This window comes from Artibeus jamaicensis, unplaced genomic scaffold (assembly GCF_021234435.1).
Source record: "Artibeus jamaicensis isolate MK-2021 breed Jamaican fruit bat unplaced genomic scaffold, CSHL_Jam_final scaffold_1019, whole genome shotgun sequence".
Lineage (NCBI taxonomy): Eukaryota > Metazoa > Chordata > Mammalia > Chiroptera > Phyllostomidae > Artibeus > Artibeus jamaicensis.
Genome location: NW_026522025.1, coordinates 36,003,281 through 36,026,115, shown reverse-complemented (window position 1 = coordinate 36,026,115; position 22,835 = coordinate 36,003,281). Strand labels below are relative to the sequence as shown.

Sequence of the window (22,835 nt, the reverse complement as noted above, 5' to 3'; positions counted from 1 at the left end):
ACATATTTTTAAACCCTACATACTAACACTTTCTGGATGAATAGTCTTTGGTACACACACACTTTTTAAAAAAGATCATTAGAGAGGATTAATAAATAATTAAATAGCTAGCAGCGGAGAAGAAAAATTGAGAAATTCACCATAAATACACGCGTTTTACAGAGAATTTTAGAGCCTTTAGTGAACATATAGAATTTTAAAATCTCAATGTCAATTTGCTGATGTATTCAATATATTATGGAGACATATGATACTTTAGGTTTAGCAAAGATTTTAAAACTATAAATTCTAAAAAGCTTAATCTGCCTTGGTTGGTGTGGCTCAGTGGATTGAGGGCTGGCCTGCAAACCAAAGGGTCGCCTGTTTGATTCCCAGTCAGGGCACATGCCTGGGCTGCGAGCCAGGTCCCAGTAGAAGGCATGTAAGGAGAAACCACACATTGATGTTTCTCTCCCTCTTTCTCCTTCCCATCCCCTATCTCTAAAAATAAATAAAGAAAACCCTTTAAAATTTTATTAAAAGTTTAATCCTGGTAATTGATCAAACTATGTACATAGAAGATAATTATATTATCCAAAGTTTGGAATCCCAGGATTAGAGAAGGATGATTAAACTACCCAGGGGAGAACCCAGTTATTGTGAGGCCTGAAGCTTATACAATTTGGAGGCCTCTCTTTAAGAAAAAGAATGATATAAAATTGGGTACAGAGTGAGTATTTATTTAGATTGAAAGGGAAAATCACAGCAAATTATAAATTTTTTTGACTGTCATATATTTTTAAAGACTTTTAGAGATGGGGAAAGAGAAAGAGAGGGAGAGAAACGTCCAGGCCCGAGAGATCCAACATTGATTGGTCGCTCACACGCAGCCGGGAGACTGGGCCCGCAACCCTGCCTGTGCCCTGACTGGGCATTGAATTGGCAGCCTCCTGGTTCGCAGGCTAGCACTCAGTCCACTGAGCCACACCAACCAGGGCTAAAATTAGACAATCTTAAGGGAGAAAAGGCCTGTGCCTAAAGCCAGGTTCTGAATGTTTTAAAAACTCTAGGGACACCACCAGCCGAAACTGCTGTTCTACAGATGTTTCCTGCATGGTTTGTCTCAGTCATCATCCCAAAGACTCTGAGAAGCTGTAGAATATGCAGGTGCAGACTCCAGGCCTGGCTTTCTCTCCAACACTGTGGAAAGGACACATCACAGGGCAGAGCCCTGTGCTCCCCTACGGCTCCTGGACAGAGCCAGGGGAGAGTGACCTCCCAGGGTATCCACATTGGTTAAATTATAATTTTTAAAAAATCACAAGCGATTACAAGCCTCACAAAAGCCACCCACGTAACACGCTTTGTTTGATGAACTGGCTACACACCTCTGTAACACCTTCTACAACTGACCATCTCTCAGTCTGTTCTCTAACGGGGTTGACAAAAATTTGGTTTTTATTAATGATGGTTTCAAGAAACGTATTTTATCTCCACAACTGCTATTGGTTAGACCGTGTAAAGTTCCAGGACAGTTGTCAAATTGGGGGAAACCTTCATTTCTTTTATGCGTGGGCTGTACCATTCCAGGGGGTTTTAAGTTTTCTGTGGAGTGACCGAGCCCACACACCCCACGTCTTCCTAGTGCCAGGGCCACAGGGCAGGTCGGCTCTGTGGCAGCGTGCTCATGAGCACCGTGCTTTTGGGTCCTTGGAAGTGGGGCTTATGGAAGCTTTCCCTGTATCAGGATGGCTAACAGTATCCGTGCTGTATACAGAACTGACTGCAAAACATTTAATTAATGTATTCCCAGCTCGATTTTGACATGGATGGAAGGGAAAAGTGTCTTCTTGGAATGAGCCCCCCCCGCCCCGGAACGATTTCTGGCCCTCTCTGCATTTGGACAGGCTGCCGGTTCTTACACAAATTGTCGTTGCTGAGTCCCCAGGCCCAGTGTCTGTGATGAGGGCAGGGGGGTTGTGAAAGCAGCTGGTGGCAGTTGAACAGTTTCCCTTGGGCAGCAGAAGCCCCTTCAAGTTTGGGTTGGGGGAGATGCTCTCTATCCACAGTTCAGTTCAGCCAAAGTAGGATTAAAGCCAGAAGATGCTACAAGAAATTGAAAAATAAGAGCCCCAAGTGGATGCCAGTCTCTCTGGGGTGTGATTCACTGAACACAACCAATTCTCCAGTGGATCAATGGCCAGCAGCTTCTGGAGGAGCTTTGCTAAAAGCAGCCCATCCCAGAGCTGCCAGAGATGAAATGGACACTCTGTTCTGTCCTAGAAAGAAGATGAAGCGGGTAGTTTAGATTGCCGAAAACAATTTGAGATAAGCTTGTAGTTCCATAGAAATTAATCCGTTCCTCCAGATAGCACGTAAGCCTGTTGGAAAGCTTCTTCAATTCAAGCAGTTAATAATATATCAAGTCTTGTAGCTTAAGGGATACAATTTTCAAAATTATTGTGCTGAGGGAATCATAAATTCCACCAAGAGGAAGGTTGTAGTTCAGATATTTTATTTTCGATTTCCATCTAGGGTGCATTATGACACTCCACATGAAAGTCAAATCGTCCATGTAAAATGGTTTCCAGGTGATAAGTTTACCCCAAGGGGTACAGTAAAGTAATACATTCAGAGTTATATCTGACTTTCACAATCTATAAAGACTAGTTATCAATTTTTTGAAAGATTTGATAAGCAGGAACAAAAAAATAGCTTATGGATGCTGACATTTGTCTCATTAATGGGAGCAGCATAAGAAGTACAAGCTCCTCCTGGATTTGGCTGTAAATACGCCGCTGACATACATTTTGGAAGGTTGCTGTTTTGTGCCGGTGGGAACGTGTTTGTCTAACCTTGTACTGACTGTTACCGACGTAAGGAAGCCGGGAGATTGCTGTCAGCCACATTCAGCTTTTTAAAACAGGGACGCCCGCACGGCCAATATCTGTCAGATTCCAGGCCGCTGCATATGAAAAATTATGTTCCATCAACACTGCCTGGCCTAGTGGAAGTTTTATTAGGAAATAATTCTCCTGTTGTGTTTGGGGAAGGGAAGAAAAAAGTCCCACTTCACCCAATAGGATTCAAAGGAATAATTAATGTTTCTTCCAGCCTCAGAATAGGAATGACATTGACTTCTCTGGTGTTTCATGTGGAATTCCACAACCCCACCTTGCAAGGGCAAAACTAATAAGCATGTTAGGAAAGGCAGGGGGCTCAAGTACTAATTAACCACCAGTTCGAGTGTGGCCTATCATCGCATCATTCTGTGTATTGATGCATTATTTTCCTAAGTTATTGCCTTGTTACCAGGGGAAGGGAATTAGATTCTTTTTTATTCAGGATGATAAGATTGGTGAGTTTGCTGAAGACACTTATTAAAACAATAAGAGTAATAACAAAGTGGGTACATTGGCTTTGCTTCGGTTAAATTTTCTAGTTGCAAGTGGATTCCTGGGAGGGTGCTGACTGCCCGCCTCACCATTTGAGTGCACGAGGCGAAATGCAAGGAGCGGCCACTCTATTCGTCTGTGCGGAGTTTACCACTAAACCAAAACACTCACCGTGCACTCTGTGGAGCGTGCCCACATCTCTTCCCCGCTCCTCCCTCCCCCACCCCACATGTTATTGCTTCTCTCTCTCTCCTAAGCTTCAAGGACCCTTCTTTTGTCTTTGTATCCTGTTTCCTGAACCCATGTCTTCTGCAGCTCACTTCTTCTACCTCTGTGACTTTATAAATAAACTTTCTCCTGTGGTTTGAGTCTTGGCTCTAATTATTTCTTAGCCAGGACTCAAGTATCAAGGTTGCTGAACCAAGGTCCTGTCTGACCCCACTGCCCTAACACTTGGTGCCATTCTCGCCATCAACAGTTCGACTGCCTGGGGGCCTTCCTTACTCACTGTGGGTCTGCTCCTGGCTACTGGAGGGCTAACCTGGCCAGCGGCTCGCCCTGGAACATGTGAACAGACCATTGCTGTGTCTCATAATTAAAGCAGTACCATCCAGCACCCTCTGTGCATTTTTTGTTCATCTAGCTATATAAATAAACTTGTTTATTTCTTATTATTTGGAAATGACTGAGCCAATTTCACCCGATTTGGAGGCCTGACGTTGCATGTTAACTTCTTCCGATGGTAACTTCAGGAAGACCTGGGGGCCCTCAGATGGGTGGTTCTCAGACTTGAGAGGGCATCAGCGTCACCTGAAGGGCTTGTAAAAGCACAGGTTCCCGAGCCCCACTCCCAGCGTTTCTGCTGGAGGAGACAATTTCCATGTCAGACGAGTTCCCAGGTGAAGTTGGTGCTGATGCTGATGTTGCCGGTCTGAGGAACCACACTCTGAGAACCACTGCCTCGGGTGATCCAAAGCAGGATGGCTGTTGTGAATTTGCAGGCAGCCAGTGGCACACATGTGCTGCTCTGTGGGCTAATGAGCTACCTGAGGCAGGCTGGGAGGCCAACTAGTTGCACTCAGCTGAAGCCTGCCGTTAGGAGCAAGTGATTATGTGCAACTCGATGCCTGAAAAGAATCTCACCAAGGTGAGATGTAAGGCATATTTTTTGTAGGCTTAATGCCTTCTCACACATTGCCTAGTAAATGCAAATAGCTGGAGCACCCCGGCACCATCAGTGCCTGCCCTTGTTTCCGGCTAAATCACAGTGGCTGATTAATTCAGGGTTTGAGTGGTGCTTGTGGTCTGAATTATTAGCTCCAAGGTAAAGTGAGACTCATCTACATTGTTCTTTAAAAAAAAAGACTTTGTTTATTTATTTTTAGAGAGAGGGGTAGGGAGGGAGAAAGAGAGGGAAGGAAATATTAATGTGTAGTTTCCTTTCACAAATCCCCCACTGGGAACCTGGCCCACAACCCAGGTATGTGTCCTGACTGGGAATTGAACCGGTGACCCTTTTGGTTCACAGGCCGGCACTCAGTTCACTGAGCCACACCAGCCAGGGCTCGTTTACATTGTTCCTAATTTCCCACAACATACTTAGGTTGGGAAGAAAGCAGTTTTGTAACTATTTGCAAGCCAGAAATTATGTTCATAAAACATTTAACTGAAATAATTCCAAGCCATGTCTCTAAAATCTAAATCACACGTAGTTAATTAAAATGGAAACCAGCTTTCTGAGACCTGGGCTCAAGGCCCTGGCACTGCAGGTGCAGGTGGTCCAGGGAACTCGCTCACAGGCCCAGAGACGTGAGCTATCGCTGGGGGCCAGGCTTGTCCTGCCCACGTCTGTGTGCCACCTGAAGAGAAATGTGGGGTAGTGAGGGCCCAGGGGGCCCGGGGGGCCAAAGGACAATTTTCAAATCGATTGTTTGATGTGTTGTTTTGTTGTATAACTGCTAAATGTAGGAGGAGCCCGCTGCACGCACTGTTCTGTGTTACTGGGATTCATGAGGGTCGTGGTCCCCACAGATGAGAGAATAGAGCAGCCCAGTGGGTTCTGCCGCATCTAATGGGCGTGGCTGGCCTGGGGAGGTAGCAAGTGGCAGCAAGAGAGCATAGCGCCCCCGCCCCGGGATTTCCTGAGATCCTGTGGGGAGGTCACTAGACTTCCCACAAGAACATTTGGCCCACAAGACTTGCCATGCTTTCATTTAAATAGTAAAGGAAAAGGTGACCTAGCAAGGGGACACCTACTGACAGACTTTGAGGTAATCTGAGGTTATGGAAATCAACAAGCTGGCTTGGTTTTGCCTCAGCCCTTTCTCAGGTCTTGCCAATGGTCTGGCAGAGGTAACGCCTGCTTAAGTGTGGTTGGTACGGTAATAACATAGGTGTAATAATTTATAGTTTTAATTTGCACATTTCACCTAAAATGTCATAGGGTGTGCTTGAGTGTGATGTTGTTGTTACAGAATTACATGCTTATGATTTTGTAATCATGAAGGGGCATTAGAAGGGTCTAGTCAAGGAACACGTATAGAGGACCCATGGACGTGGGCAACAGGGTGGGGACAGACAGTGGGGGTGGGGGTGGGGGCAGGGGAGAGCAAGAGGGGAAAAATTGGGACAACCGTAACTGAATAGTAATAAAATAAAATAAGGGGGGGCGTACTTGTGCGTGTATGTCCGAGGGGCTGCAGGGTGCCTGGCTGTGTTCCAGATGCTGAGCATGTCGTGATGACGACAAGGCGGGCCCTGTTCTCAAGGAGCTCGTTTTCCTCCCACGTCTCCTCGTCCTCCAAAGCCCAGTTCCGTCCCACCTGCATTCCAATCCCACCTCCATCCTTTGTTCTCTCACCACTGATCCACTCCCAAGGCTTGCACTACTCACCCATTTATCAAACAACTGTGGGCCAGGCACTGTTTGGGGCAAGGGGAACTCGGCAGTGAACAGAAGTGAAAATCCATGCCTTCTTGGAGTGGAAGGAGACAGACAACATATAGGATAAAAATTAAGCAAGCATAGTATGTAAAATATTGGTATGTTAGGCAGTGATAAAGGGGGAAGAAGGAAAAGGGAATGGAGGGTTCTGGTGTGGGGTTTAGGTGGGCTCGCCAGGGCAGGGCCTCTTTGAGAAGGTCTGAGTGCAGGAAGGTAGGGCAAGGGCAAAACCCCGGGGCAGCAAGCTCATTCCTGGCAGCACACAGAAGAACTCAGAGGCTGCTGTGGCTGGAGCAGAGTGCAGGAGGAAGAGCCAGAGGCCGAGCTGAAAAACCCACCAGGTAGGCCTTGCAGAGCTAAGCTGGGACTTGGCTTTTTCTGTGTGATGTCATAGGAGGGTTTCAAGCTGAGGGTGACCTGGCCTGTCTTAGTGTTAGCAGAGTCACCCTGGCTCCTGTGTGGGGAATGGGCTGAAGGTGAGCAAGAGAGAATAATTTGGAGGCTACTGCGAGTCCAGGTAAGAGGTGATGGGTACCCGGACCAGGATGTGATGGTGAAAAGTAGTCAAACCAGATAAGTTTTTAAGGTAGAGCCAACAGGATTTGTTGACAGACTATAAAGATATAAGAGAAAGAAAGGACCTAGAGAACTTCACTGGACATTTTTCCAAAGAAGACAAACAAATGGCCAGCCGGCACATGAAAAGGTGCTCAATATCACTAATCATCTGGAAAAGGCAAATCAAAACCACAGTGAAATATCATCTCACACCTGTTAGAATATAACTATCATCAAGAAGGCAAGAGATGGCTGTAGATGAGGATGTTGAGAAAAATGAACCGTTGTGTACTATTGGTGTATTGGTGGTAATATAAATCGGTACAGCCACTATAGAAAACAGTATGGAGTTTCAGGAAATTAGAGATAGACCTCCCATCTGACCCAGCAATCCCGCTTCTGAGTGTGTTTATGTGAAGGAAATGAACTCGCTGTCTCGAAGAGGCACCCGCACTCCCACGGGCACTGCGGCAGGATTCACAACAGCCGAGACACAACCAAAACCTGAGTATCCATGGACAGATGAGAGCATAAAAGATGGAAGTTTATTTCATCACAGGAAAGGCAGAAATCCTGCCATCTGCAATAGCATGGATGGAGCCTGAGGACCTTATGCTACATGAAATAGGTCAGACAAAGTCAAGTACTAATGACCTCATAAAAGAACAAAAAAGCCAACCTGTACACACGGAGAATAGGCGGGAGGTTGCGGGGTGCTGGGGAGTGGGGGGAATGGTGGGGGCGGTCAGGGCACCCACTTCCAGCTGTGAGATGGATTCGGTCCTGGGATCCGATGTACAGCACGGTGGCTGTGTTAGCAACACTGTGTTTACTGTGCACTTCGAAGTTGCTAAGAGAGTCAATATTAAAAGTTCTTACCACACACACGAATGGTAATTATGTGAGGAGACATGTGTTAACTCACCTTATTGTGGCAATCATTTCACAATATATACCTGTATAAATCATCATGCTATACAACCTTAAACATACACAATGTTATATTGCAATTGTATCTCAGTGAATTGCAATATTGAGGGGTGGGAGATGCAACAAGTGTTTTGACCTGAGCAATTGCAAGAAAGGGCCTCATTTACTAAAACAGAGGAGACTGCAGAAGGATCAGATGGGAATGACCAGAAGCTTGATTTTGGACCGGAGTTTGAGAAGTCTGTTAGACACCCATGTGGAGATGTCAGGTAGATGTCAGCCAGGTATCTGCTACTAGCTCAGAAGCCTGGACTTGAGATGTAAATTTAGAAGTAATTATAATGGTTGACCATGAACTTAAGTTGGGAAAAGAGAATATGAGGGGGCTGAGGGACAGTGAAAGGGGTAATGGACCAATGAGTGGGGTATGGGGGCACTACCAAAATAGGGCCACAGGGATTTTACTGATGACCGATGGCGTATTCCAGACAGCACAGGGGAAGAGTTTCAAAAGAAAAGCAGAGGTGGGCGATGTGGTCAGGAAATGTGATATACTGAATTGCATGTGTGCCAAGTGTCCAGGGATGAGGACTGACCTTTGAGCTCAGAGAAAGACACAAACAGGGAAAAATGGCATGAGAGGCCCCGGGGGACAGAGTGACCCTGACTGTGCGCCTGCGTGCCGGAGGGGCGTGCCAGGGAACTTCCCCACCAGGCTCCTGGGTCCCCTCCGCGTTCTCTTTGCAGCCTTGGCGCTCGGTCGTGACAGTTTGCTTCACTGCATGTCAGCCTCCTGTCCGGGCTCTTTCTCTGCTGGACAGATTAACAGCGGGCTCCCCACAGGCTCTGGCGCGAGCTGGGGTCCCTCTTTTGTGCTGCTTTAGAAACGCCAACGCTTAGGGTGGGTCCTTCTTTGAGCAGACACTGCGCCCACCTTCTTCAAGTTCCTGAAAGTAGAAACTCATTTGGGACTCCAGGAATTGCCAGTGTGTGCCCGGAGGGGCTCGTCTTTCACAAACCGCCACATGTCCCCAACGTCTTTATTTCTATTTCTTTTCCCATATATCCACCCTTTAGCCAGCCATAAATGAAGCCGGACCCTTAAAAATAAGTGTTTTAGTATAGTGGTTACCAGAGGGGAAGGAGGGTGGGAGGAGGAGGTCGAAGCAGGAAAGGGCGTCAAATATGTGATGACGGAGCGAGACCTGACTTTGGGTGGTGAGCGCACGATGCAGTATACAGACGATGCGTTGTAGGACTGACACTTGAAACACGTAATCTCATTAACCAGTGTCACCCCAATAAACTTAATACAACAGAGTGAAACAAAAATAAAAGCATATAGTCACCAAGTTTTAAAAAATCCAGTATTTTGCATTCCTTATTTTGAATTTTTAGCTGATTTGATTTTATTTTTTCCCGTCACCATTTATCACCCCATAACCTCTTCTATCTTCACCCACACCTTTCCCCTGCCCCCACCCCATAATTACCACTCTGTGGTTGTGTCCATGAGTTCTGTCTGTCTGTCTCTCTTCCCTAAATAATTCCTCCTTTAACTATAAGATTGGTAGCCTTCTGCCCCTTGGAAGTATTTGTTTTCCAACAGAATCTTGCTGGGGAACTTCTATCTGGGGACAGTGGTCTGGCCACAGCATTTCTCTTGCTTGGGGTTTGTCTGGGCGCCTCTTCCTCACCTCCAACTTGGCACTGGCTCTCCAGGACCCCATCTATCTTTGAGCAACACCAGATGCAAAAAGAGTCACCTGGCAGAAGATGGAAATGGAATGATGGTGTTTCGTTTACTACCCACCCAAGAATGAGCACAAACAGAAAAGGCTCATTACACAGTTGCCGTCAGATCAAAAATACAAGGGCGATTTGAAGGAGAAGAAGCCCCTCTTGCAGCCTGGTTATTCTCTCTAAAGATGCAATCTTTTCTAGCTATTTTTTGCAGATGTGCCGATGGTTTTCCCGTCAAAGATCCCAGGGCAGAATAAAACTAATCACCATTAAATGTTCATTAACACCGAGTTGGATGAAAGCAAGTGATTGCTGAGTTCTGGCTTTTACATTTTTTTCCAACACAAGCACACAGAATTTGGTCATCCTCCCTGGCAGGCAGGCAACTGGGCCCACACCCTGCTTCCAGGCTCTTCAGCACAGGCTTCTAAAGATCGGGGAGAAATACATCTCCCATGATGCACCGCGCATTAACTGCTTCAGTGTTTTCTCACATTAGACAGGTCCCCTTCCTAAGTATGACCACAACCCGAAGCTTGACGCACTTTGGAAAGTCACCCATCTGCTTCTGTGTGTGTGTGTACATGTGCTGTGTGTGCGTGTTCTCCTAGGAAAGAAAAGTCATCACTTGCTGTTTGAAGTATTTTGTCTTGCTACTCCTTTAAGAAAATAACCTGGGTGATAGGCAAGGGAGCTGGTTATACTTAAAGGTTTCTGAATATATAAAATGAAAATGTATATAAAATGTAGTTGACAAAGTAGATTAAAACAGAGCTTAAATTGTTTTAATTAACATTTATTGTCTACTAAATGTTGCAGGCACTTCGGATACAAGAGCTTGCTATGACAGCCCCAGTGTTAGGCATTGTTAACCCCACTTCACACAGAAGGTGAAGTAACCTGCTGAAGAATAATGCGGTTAAACAGAGGTTTGAACCCCACTCTCTCTTATTCTAAAGTCCATATTTATGTCCCTGCATCCTGATGAATTTTGAAGAGACCAATTGGCCTGTGTATAAGGTGAAAATGTCCTTTGCCTCTCAAGTAAGCAAGAAACGTTTACTAACTACTGACTGGGTGGGTAGCACTTGGCACATTCAAATGGGATAGAAGTTAATGCTCCTGAGTAACAGCTGAAAGAGTGGCTTGTCTGATACTATACCAAACTTGCTTCTCAGGTAGCAAGAGATAAAACTGTTGATGTTTTTCTGAAGGCTGCAGAAAAGAACTAGGCATACTCCGCATGAGGAAAGAGCAAATTGGGGTGTATATCCGCACTGAAATAAATTGTCCTATGACCTGAAACTGTTTTAGGCTCTGCTCAGAGGGCAATGCTAGATGAACTGTATTCTGCTGGGAACACAATTTCCTTGCCCCTCACCAGTGCGAACTGGAGCAGGCGGCGAGGCCTCCAAGGGTCCCAGGAGTGCAGCCCTGCCCTGCGTCTGGGGCCAGCCGTTCCCGTCTTCTGCCCGACAGTTTGAGAGAGCCACCGCCACACCAGTCAGGGCAACTGGCTTTTCCCACAGGGAGCCTTCCTTGGAATATTTTCTCTCCTGCAGAATCTACTAGATTCAATATACCCTCAAAACAGATACTATATATACATTTATATCAATATTCCATATAGATATAGATACAGATATGAATAAAAATATAAATATAGGTATGTGTGTATATATATATATATATCCTCACTCCTTCATTGTTTCCAATAATATAACTTAATGTGGAAATACTTCTTGTTTAGGATACAACATCTAAATAACTGTACTATATCTATAACTCTATCTACATACCTATACCTATATCTATACACTCCTCTCTTGCAAGGCACCAGCCTCCTCTCCTGCTGGGCCCTGCTGGCAAACACTTTGTCTTCATGCACTGGGTGCATAAAGGACACTCACAGCCTCGACCCCATTGTTCTTGCAGGGCCCAGGCAAGACCGTGGGGAACCTGAGCTGTTTCACGTGCCAGATACCTTGCCAAGGCCACTGCCACTGAATGTCTTTGGGCAGCAACCCCAAACAACAAACCAAAAATACAGGGTGGCAACTCAGAGGCAGAGAAAACACATGCCAAGATCCTAGAATTTGTCCTGTTATTAACCATAGTTCCCTGAAAGCAGCCGCCAGAGCATTTAAAATTCAAACAAAAGAGGGGCCATGGGCACACAGACCCCACACCTCAGGGTCCTGGAAAAGAGGCCCCAAGAGGAAAATAAAATTTAGGAGGTTGTTGAACCCACTGTAGAGCTGATCCAGAATTTAAATTGATTCCATAATTTATTGCATTTTAATTAGCAATCACAAGAGACCAAGTATTGTTTACTCTCTTGTTAGGAGCTGGAGCTGGAAATAAATACCAGTGAGTCTTAATAAGGATGAGTTATATTTACTGTTTTCCATTTTACAGTCTTGTTATAATCATCACAAGAAGAGATTCATTTAGTGCTCATCTGTTCTTGGTGTGACATTTGTTGACCACCAGGGTGACATAAAATCAGAACAAACCCCATACGCCAAGGAAAAACCCCTCCCCCTGCCCCACGCCGTGCTCACTCCTTCATTGTTTGCAATAATATAATATAATGTGGAAATACTTCTGGCTTAGGTTAGAGGACATGCGTTCCCATGTGTCAATGTCACCCAAAATGTATTTAAATGACTGCGGGCAGTCATTTATTTAGAGCCGAATAATGCTACAAACAGCAGACAACCGAGCTGACGTGCACCGCCCGACACGGAAACACCGGCCGCCTGGGATGGTGGGGAAACCGGGAAGCCCTCCCTGGGCCTCAGTGTGCGCCCTGGCTGCTCAGGCCGCTCCTCCCAGGGGTCATTGCGCTTGTTTCGTTTCATTCTGTATTTTTGTTTGGAGGTTAATAGAATATCAGTTCTCTATAATGACATTTCCGCAGGGCCAGAGTTTGTGCAGTTTCCAAACAGCTCTTGCTATTATTTCTCGAGCAGGAAGAACCCTGAACTTGTCCTTGTGGGGCCGGACTCCGTGGGACAATGCGTTTCCCTGGGAGCACTCTGGCCCTGGCTCCTCGCTGGGAACGTTGTAAAGTCCTTTGTAAACACCACTGCGTATCATTGCGGTGATTCCCAGGGGCCATCTCAGCTCTGCCACCGGATTGGGCGTCGCGGCTGGTGATCGAGCCCATCAGCTCACTCTAAGGGACGGTTCATTAAATGCGGCAGGAGGACCTGACTCTGAAAGGCCACCTTCAAAAAAGGGATGTTTTGTGTAACCAGAATACACATACCCTTTTGAGGCTTTTCATTCAAAATGGTCTTTTTCCCCCTAAAAGTAGATAAAGTAGGTGTCATTGTTTATTTACTTCTTTTTTCTTTTTTTTAACCCAGTTTTTCCACACAACTACAGAGGCACCAATCTGATGCTCAAGTTTTAATTAAACCTTGCTTCCTGTTAAAAAGCTCCTATTGTTCTTTTCATTTCAATAAGATCCTCCTTAAATCTTTAACAAGACCACAAAGGAGTAATAAATCTAAGTAATTGTCCTTATTAGAAAAAGATTATTCTCATAAGATTGTAACAGTCACCAAAGTAACCAAACCCCTGTCTGCACAGCACTTCCAGTATCCTCCTCCTTCCCCAATACAGAGAGGCCTCGTTAGTCACTTTCTTTGCAGCCCAAATTAAATTAGATGGCATTCTGTTTATTTTTCATATCATTGGCTAACAGAAGGGAATTTTCCCTTTGATGATATCCATCAGGAAACCTCAAGTTCCATCATACCAAGTTCACAAAATAGAGATGACTCTTCCTGCCTTCCTTGGCCGATTCTGGCTTCCCACTATGCCAGGCCCTCTGCCAGGCAGCAGTGGTTCAAAGGTGAAGGGCATAGTCCCCTGGATGGGATATTGCCCACTCATCTAATACTTACTAAGCATCTTCCATGTGCGAGTCACTGTAGTAGGGGCTGAGTTTTCAGAGGGGGAAAAAATCCAGACACAGTCCCTGCAGTTTTGGTACTTGAAATGTTGCAGGAATATAGACCTGAAGCCAGTAATTGCATAATTAATTAACTTCAACCACAGCAATAGTTATGAAAGAGAAGAACATGCTCCCAATCACCATGTGAGTGCGTTCTAGGAAGCTGGAAACAGTCCCCTCAGAGGTACCCACTCAGTGTATTACAGATGATCAGACCTCCGCTTCCCTAAACCAAAAACTGCCAGAGGAGCTTTCTCATTCCCCCAGTTCTTATGCAGGCAGTGTTTCCTGATGTGCTCAGTTTTCTTGAAAACTCATGTTCTACACTAGCCTCCCTTGCTTAGACAAAGCTAAGCTAACGTGCACAGAATAGAGATGACAAAGAAGTAGATGGCTAAGCTTTATTTATTTCAGTGCGTACACATGTGTGCATGTATGTGTACACGAGAGCCTGACAAGAAGCAGATGCCCAAGGAGCTTGGGGAGGGAGCTTCATGCCAACAGGGAGAAAATATGGGTTGCCAGCCTGCTTGGCCCCAGCCTCTGTTTTCAGATCTTGAGGACACAGCTTGTATCAGCTCAGCTCTTATACACGCTCCATGTGGGAGTGCTGTGATTTCTTGTTTGGGAATTGCTAATAAAAACTAATAAGTTTGTGGCTTCCAGAGTTGCCAGTAACATAGAAATTGTGGGTGCTACTTGCAAAATTTATTCTTGGCACACGAAAGGGAAGCAACCTAGAGCTGTGTGAGATGAGGCTTGAAAGTTTGCCACTAGGAATGGAAAATATCCATCACATGACAGTAGGGAAAATGAGCTGCATTTCACCCACCCAACAGATGAAAAAGTTTTCTTGACAAGCAAGATCAGCAGTCCGTCTGCTGGGAAGCCTTGACTTGCGGTCATCACTACCTGTGTGGATGCCCATGGGCTGGTCTGGACTGCATCCCAGCAGATGCCGCACTTTAATCATCCGCTACAAGCAGACCCATTTTTGGTGGCAGAGACTCATCAGCCAAGTGGTGAGACTGAAGGGTAAAAGCAATGTGCCAGGGCACTAATTGGCAACGACAAGTAACTGTCAGAGGGACCACATGCTCACAAGTCTACAGATGAACACATTCTTTCTCTGCAGGCGGGCTGTACGTCATGACCAGAAGATCATTTGTAGAGCAGAGAGAGGATTATGGAATCAGAGCTAGAGTGTTAGATGATGTGAATAGTCAGTGAAATCAAACTGATATAGACTGATGCTTCCATCTGGCAAGTGGAGCTCAAAGTTTAGAATTCAATTGGCCTTGACCCCCTGCATTTATCTCCACATTACAGAAGTGTTTGACAGTGGGGTCTAGTGGCTCAGGTTGTTGAGTTAGATCCCCTTTAAACTGTGAATCTTCCCCAAATAGTGCTCTGCTATTCACAATAAAGAAATTGAAAGATAGAAAATAGATGGGGGGGTTTGAATATTTGGGGGGGGGGGGGTTTATAAGAATTGAAAGAGCAGCCTCCCAAGAGCCTTTTTAAGATATGAAATATAAGACCACTTCCTCTTTCCCAAGGGATAATCATTTAGGAAAAATCTTCATCTTACAGTTGAGTATGTATGGTCAACATTTATAATTAACTTAAGAATCAATGATTATGTTCCATAACCATGACCTCTATAGGGTAAGATTCCTTTCCATAGCTTCCTATTGCATTTGAAAAGCTTGGTTTTAGGTTTTTGTTTTGTTTTAAAGAAACAAGATAATACAGTATTGTTTGACTGGGGAAAATGGAGGGGAGGGGCCCTAAAATAGTTGAAAAAAATAAAAGAGGGGGGCAGGGGGCACAGAAAGATAGAGGAAGAGGAGCGAGAACAGAAGGGCACTGAAGTCAAATGCACCAGCTTCATCCCTTTGGGATCCAGTCCCAATCCCATTGTCTCCAAGACGCTTGGCTCATGTCATTGGCACACGTCCAGATTCTCTCCTTTCTCCAGCTTCCAGGGCTGACCATCTCTTCTTCGAGGGGACATTTCTTCTTTTAGACATGTTACACATTCGCTGCATTGCTAGTGGAGGTCTCCTCTAAGTGACTTTGCTTCTCCTTGATGTTGACCGTAGTGTTCGGCTCTCGAAGGGCAATCTGAGAGCCTGGTCCCTGAACAAGTGGGGTGAGGTGGGGGAGCAGCATTCTGAAGTCCCAAGTACACAAATAAAGGCGCTATCATCACAGCATATTTTCGACTTTGGCAGGTATCAGAATGTGTGTGGAAACATACACTGACACTTCTCCTTCTGTCATCTTTATGTTGAAACTGTTCAGAGATCCTCTGAAGTAACAAAGGGAAACTTTTGCATTTTCTCTTAGCTTCATAGGGTTCATTCTTATAACTTTGTCTAGGACAACTTAGTGTAATGAATTTTCAGTGACAATATTTGCCAGTAATGATCAGAAAACTACGTGGTGCTTCAGATCTAACCATATATTTCCGGTTAAAAAGAGAATGATGTTTTTAAAAGTTAAGATTTACCTGCAATTCAGGATACAGTACACATTCTGTGCTTATTTTGGGGCACCCAGGAAACAGAGGGTGTATTAATCTTTCTAACACTTCCCTTTACAGAATTTTTGCTGCATGTTGTTGAATTTCTTGGGTTATTAGATTTATTTCTTGACCAGCAAAGAGGCTGTCGTCCATTTTTTACCCCGTCCTAATACACAGAGCTTTCCTGGGAAGAAGATGGGCAAATCAGAACACCTGTGTTATAAGGCCTCTGGCTGAGCCCTGGTCGGTTGGCTCAGTTGGTTGGAGCGTCACCCCGCACAGCAAAGGTTGCAAGATTGATGCCCCGTCAGGGCGCGTATGGGAGGCAACCAACTGATGTCTCTCGTATCAATGTTTATTTCTCTCTCTCTCTCCCTGTCTTTCCCTATCTAAAAATAAATAAACATATCCCTGGGTGAGAATTTTTTTTAAGTCTCTGGTTTAATGACCATGGATATATAAGAAAAATAGCCTGGTAGATGAAATAGGAAAATTCCAGAAAGAATTGAAAATGACATTTTAGTTTTAAAATTGTCCCCAGTGGAAGTGACTCCCCTACTGTGTGTGGTAGAGACTGTTGGTGCTCATTCGGACCCACAGGCGTGTATGCATATCAGGGCCTAGCCCCTAAAATGTCCAGCAAGACCTTCCATGGTCCCTCGCTTTGCTATCTCCACGCCTGCAGCAAAGGACTCTGATATGTCAGAGCCATGCACAGTATCAGGAGCTGAAACCCTGAACTCATGACTTAGGGTTGCCCAACCAGTGACATTCACATTGGACTGTATGGGAATGAAGAACAACTTTCCTTGTGTTAAGCTGCTGAGATTTTGCAGTTGTCTGGTGCCATACCTGACCCAGCCTGGCCTGGCTGTGGGAAGCAGGCGAGCCCAGTGAGTGAGACGCTGCCGATACCTCATGGGTTTCATCCTCAGGCACGTCTGTCCTCTTCGTCCTGATGCATGAACATGGGAATGCACCTACCACCCAGGACACATTTTCCTCTGGGAATCCAGCCAGCTCACTGTTCTCTAGCACATTTGTAAATAATTTTTCTTATTAAATAAATATTTCAGATAGAAGGGCCCATCAACTCTAATTTGTACCTCAAGTTAGCTGGGGTCTGCTCATAGTAGACTCTATTTTTAAGGCTGGCTTTGAGCCAAGCTTGAAGCCAGTGTAACGTGGTGCCTGGTACATATCAGATTCTCTACAAACATTGACTGAGCCTTCAGATCCTGAGGGACATGCAAGAGACAAAGTCAGGAGTTCAGACCTGGCAGAAAGTGTAGTGGGGCAGGAAGGAGCAGGCGCAGAAGGGAGGGCTGGCAGGGCCGTGCCACTTGCATGGATGGGGAAGGGCTGAGTGGTGTACCGAGTGGCCCGAGGTACATGTTCAAAAGCCCAGTTTGGTTCACAGCAAAATCAGGCAGACAGTACGGACAGTCCCTCTATGCCCCATACTCCCACACATGCATAGACTCCCCATTACCAGCCTCCCCCACCAGAGTGATGCATTTGTTACAACAGGACCTAGATGACCCAACATCATCACCCAAAGTCCATAGTATGCATTACTGTGGACCCTTGAGGTGGCACATTCTATATGTTTTGACAAATGAATAACAGCATGTGTCCACCATTATAGTATCAAATAGAATAGCTTTGCTGCCCTAAAAATCAGAAGTACATTTTTACAGTAGGCACAAATAAACAACTTTGTCCACAGCTTTCTCTTAGGAGGCATTTTCCCAGCTCACAGCCAAAAGACCCTGAGAATTCTTCAGACACCCACATGGGAAAGAAAAGCCCATCCAGGTTCCTGGCCATTGTGAATGGAGCCTGTGGCTCCACTCCCAGCATTCTCTGGAGTTTAGCTTGAGAAAATAATAAGAATCCTATAGGATCAGTGATCTCAATCATTTGGACTACAGTAAATCTCTTCTATATTACTGCTCAGCCTCTGAGGATATTATATTGGGTCTCATTTTATTAAAGAATGTTGTGCATACCCAGAAGTCGCTATTTAATTTTTAGCTGCAAGACACAATTTTGAAAAAACCATTATCTAGAAAGTGCAATAATCAAACAATGTAATCAGGAATGTTAAACCTTCCTGGAATATTATTTTAAATGCTTGCCAGCTGGAAGCAAAAGTTGACAAGGAAGTGTGTGACTTGGTCGGCTTTCTAATTTGTCAAAGCATCTACACTTTCCAACAAGATATATTTGTGAAAATATGGTTTTTCTCTGCATGATTGTTTTGAAATGATCAAAAAATGCAAGATCCTTAAACAAAAAAGATAGATTTGCATTTTCTATTTGTTCCAGCCTAAGATTTAGGATGAAATCACTGTGAGAGATGCAATTGAATCCTTTCTCAGAGGAGCCAGACGGTCCACATACATCACCAATTGCCTTTCTGGCTGCTCTGTGAGATCAGACTCGTAAATTTTGTGACATATGGAAAATATCAGAAAACCACAGCATACATACATTTTAAAGGGGCCTAGAAAGCAGGACTCACGCTGTCGTGAAACACCTTTGGTAATTCACCCATTCTTTTCCTCACCAGCCCATGAATCTCTACGGAAAGGGCCAGCTGGGTATTCAGCCAGCGACTGGGACTTCCGGGGGCGTGATTCGGCTGTTTGGGAAGATGTGCAGCCCTGTCTGCCCACAGGAGATCCGGCAAAGCTGTGGCTCGCGGTGCAGTGCCACAGGAAGGGTGTCCTTCTCTATGACTCCGGGTTTGGGCACGTACAGCACCTGCCATTTGCAATACCCTTCTGTCTTGGTGAATTTCCCATCCCGTTCCCACACACTTCCTACTCACCCCTCTCCCAGCACTTGTTTTATCCTACTGTAACTTACATGTCTGTCTTCACTATGGGATACTGAACTTATGGAAGCCAAGAATAAATGTGCCCACTTGCCTGAGGAGCCAAGGAGAGCAGGGAGTGGTCTTAGCTCCGGCTTCTCTTATTCACACAAGCTTCGTGGCCTAACCTTTCTATGTCTATTTCCTCATCTATAAAATGGGAATGATAATGGTGCTTCCCTCACAAGATGTGACTATTGAATGATTTATATAAGTAGGTACTATATTTTCAATGATATCTTGCAATTGATCAATCTTAGCTAACAATACGAGCTCTCAAAAAATGTGAGCTGTCTCCTTATCAGTCAAAACAATGTCATTCCAAATGGCCAACCTGCATTAACTTCCCACATTCAAGAATTCTGGGGCCTTTTCACCCTGGCAGACCAGCTAAGAAGCTGGGAAGAAAACACATTAGAAATCTCTGAAAAAGTGAACATTTCTTCCCAGGGAGGGGGAGATGGGGAGATGGCAGACCACAGGTACCTTGTATGATTCATCAGAGCAAACTGCGTCTGTCCCCTGACCATCAATCTGGCTCCCTGGAGGGGGAGGCTCAGCTCCTCCGTCATCTCAGATCAGTGAGACCAGCTCTCTCCTGCCCGTCCAATGCTCCTCCAGTGAAGAATCACACACTGTTAGGCTGAAAGGGACCCTAGAAGATCACTCAGGTCAGTAGGTGGGTTGGAATTCCTGGGAAGAAAGACATTTGACTGAGGAAGTCCTGTTTCTGAGGGAAAAGACACTATGTGCCTCCTGAGGCCAAATGCAGAGCAGAAAATAGGCCCCTGTGCTGTTGAGGGATTGACAGTATATTCCAACCGTTCCATAAACACTCCTTGAGCATCTACTACAGCCCCATGCCATCGAGAATGTCACAGTTTAGTAGAGGGAGGCACATGGTGAGCAAGTCATGGCATGATGTGGTTGGAACCATGTTGTCAGCGCTTATGGGGTGCTGTGAACGCTGAGGGTGAGGGCACCGGACAGCAGGGGGGCAACTGAGGAGGGTGCTTTGGAAGAGTTGGTGATGCTCGAGCTACCTTTAGAAGGGGAGAAAGGAGTAGCTCAGGGATGGATGGAAAGAAGCTCCCATCAGAATGAAGAGAATGAATGAACAAGCAGGGGCTAAAGTGTCTGCTTCCAAACATAGTGGAAGCAGGCAAGGCCTGAGAGATGGGACCCAAAGTGGGCAGGGCCTCGTGTACGGAGGTAAGGACTTGAGCTTGGGGAACGGGAGGCATCAATAAAATGCTGAGCAGAGGAGCTGTGCAAATCAAATGTGCCATCTGGAGAAGCCACCGAGGGGCTGCTGGGTGGAGGACAGATGGAGGCAGGCAGGCCTGGAGGAGCTTGTCCTGTTAAAGCTCCCTCTGTGTTATCAGATGCGTTTCCCTAGTTCCTTGGTGAGCAGCAGGACTTCCCAGAGACCTAGGTCACCAGTGTCACACAGACAGTCCACATGTGGCCAACAAACACATTCCATGTTAACTGTTCTTAATCACCCCGGTATTCCCCGCACTCCCACAGAGCCCATTGTACTACAGGAGAAACTCCATTGCTCTCCTGAGGCAGGAAGCTTAGGCTGCAGGGAATGAGCCCAGCTCCACCTCCCTGGTCACACTGTTTGCTTTAGGAACGGGCAAGGGATTCCCTTCAGGCTGCTGAGACCCAAGGCAGCATTTCTGGGGGATTCAGAGAAAAATGTGCAGATATGAGGCCAGAACATGAGGAACAGCCACCCTAGGACACAGCTGGACAGCAGAAAGCATCAGAAAAACAGACCCAAGGCTTTGATTATGGGGTCAAACCAGATCAAACCAGATCTAAGGCATGCATCCCTCTCCCCAGAGCAAACTTCTGGACTTTTCAGTTACACCAGCCAAAAAATTCCCTTTGTTTATAAACTTTTTTTGTCTTGGTTTTAAAAGCTCAGAGACCAGGGGCAATAATCTAGGGCACAGTGGCCAGAACTGATATAAAATATTTAAAAAATCATGAGGAGGTTTTCCGGACACCATTTTAGAACACTTAGAAACTGTTTTAAATTAAAACCATTTTGCAAAGCTCCCTGCTAGCTGGGCCTTGCCTCCCAAAGCCACGCTATCTGAGTCCCACTAAAGCAGTGGTGTGCCGCCACCTGCTGGTCACCAAGCAGAATGTGCCCAGAAAGTAAATTTAGTGTTAAGATGGAAAAGGCCTTTAGGATCAGCGTGTGAAATAGAAAACAGAAATTCATTCTATGCTAACATATATTGGTGAGCTGTTTGAATTTGGGTTAGCATGTGTTATTTTTATAATAAGAAAAAATATATATACTCACTTTGGGAAATGATTATACTTCGCTGTTTTCACCAACACCTGCCGTTTCCTTGCAAAACAAACTACAGCAATGACACCACAATAAAAACGCTTCCTATTTTCTTTCTCTGCACATCTACACACACACACACACACACACACACACACACGCTGCCCCTAATCTGGAGCAGCTGCCGCTTCATTATTCCTGCTTCCAGGGCAGGCAGTTCTATCCAGTCTGTTGGATCTTCTAGGCAGAAGTCAGACCCCAGTCCAGTGTCTCTCTATTCAAGAAACACTTACCAAGTTCTCCGAGTATTCTCCTTAGAGTGTCTCCCTGGGTTTGAAACACAGAGCAGACCCCCACCCCCAATTCTAGGAGGGATGGGACTTGAGAGCAGCTCACTCTAAAAGTTCTCTTTTTTTCCCTAGTGGCTAAGGAATTTAAGAGTAGTTCTTGATACTACTTTGAAATTTCTGCACAGTGGTCCTTTTGGAATTTAACACCTACTATGTTCATGCCTCAACCAAACTAAGATGGTAAGAACCGCTTTACAAATCTGCTGCGAACTCCCTCCCCGCCTCCATTTGCAGTGGCCCCGAGCAGGACCCGGAGACTAGCAGCAGCCTCAGCCCACCGGCAGGTGGCGTCCCAGTCAGCCCTATTGCTTGGGCTCTACCCAAGATCCAGCGTGTTGTCGGTGCTCTCCCACCGCCACCTTCCCCGCAAACCCTCCCTCTCCTCCAGCCCCCCTCCAGTCTGCCAACAGATCCACCTAGATGTTACCTGGGCTTTGGCTTCAATTCTGCAGTAAGTCGTGAGACTCACAGGGGCCTTGACATTGCTCTGCTCCTATAGACTACCCCCTTCCCCAGAGATTTTTCCGTTACTCGGACCCCAAGCCCCACCACCTGGCAGGGGTGACTGGGCTGGGCATTGCCCTCATGAGCTTCCACAGCTATCTTCTGCTCCGCATTACAGCACCTGAATTACCACGCCCTCTGTAACAAGCCAGAATTTTCTAGGTCCATTAGGACTTGGCATCCTGGACAATCACCCTTGTAGAAGAAGTTCATTATGGCCAAACTGGTTCTTTCCTGGCCCCTTTCTAGCTGATCCAGGAGCCTCTTTCTCTCTTGAGGCAGTGAGGAGGCCACTCCCCCATATCCCTAACACATGTTCATTTATCGCCTGGAGCCTGCAAGGGCCAATGTGATCTGCGCCCATTCAGCCTCATGCCTTACCCTTCTTTCCCCACTGACGGCGCTGACTTTCCTCTTTCCTCAAAGAGATATGTTCCAAGTTGCAGAAAACCATTCTCACACCTGCCTCAGGGCCTTTGTACTGTCCTTCCCTCTGCCTTCCGCACTCCAGCTCGTGCACAACCCTATCTTTGCAATCAGGTCTCAGCTCAAATGTCACGTCCTGACTATTCTCTCTAGACTAGACTGTCAGCCACCACCACAGTTGGTGCTCCTCCCCTATTTTCTACAAATACTTGACACTCTCTGAAATTGTCTTACATACTTTTTACTCACTTGTATATTATCTAGACAGATAATAAACTGTACCTAAGACATAAAGCTCCATGAGGATGGAGACCTTG

At 45.8% G+C, this 22,835-nt stretch overlaps 1 non-coding gene across 1 annotated transcript; it reads right to left on the bottom strand.

The window, feature by feature from the left end:
* Nucleotides 1–1,079: 1,079 nt before the first annotated feature.
* LOC119056114 (small nucleolar RNA SNORA73 family) lies at nt 1,080–1,275 on the bottom strand. The gene has a single exon (XR_005083822.2). It is a non-coding gene; the product is annotated as a small nucleolar RNA SNORA73 family (small nucleolar RNA).
* Between the last annotated feature and the right edge of the window lie 21,560 nt (nt 1,276–22,835).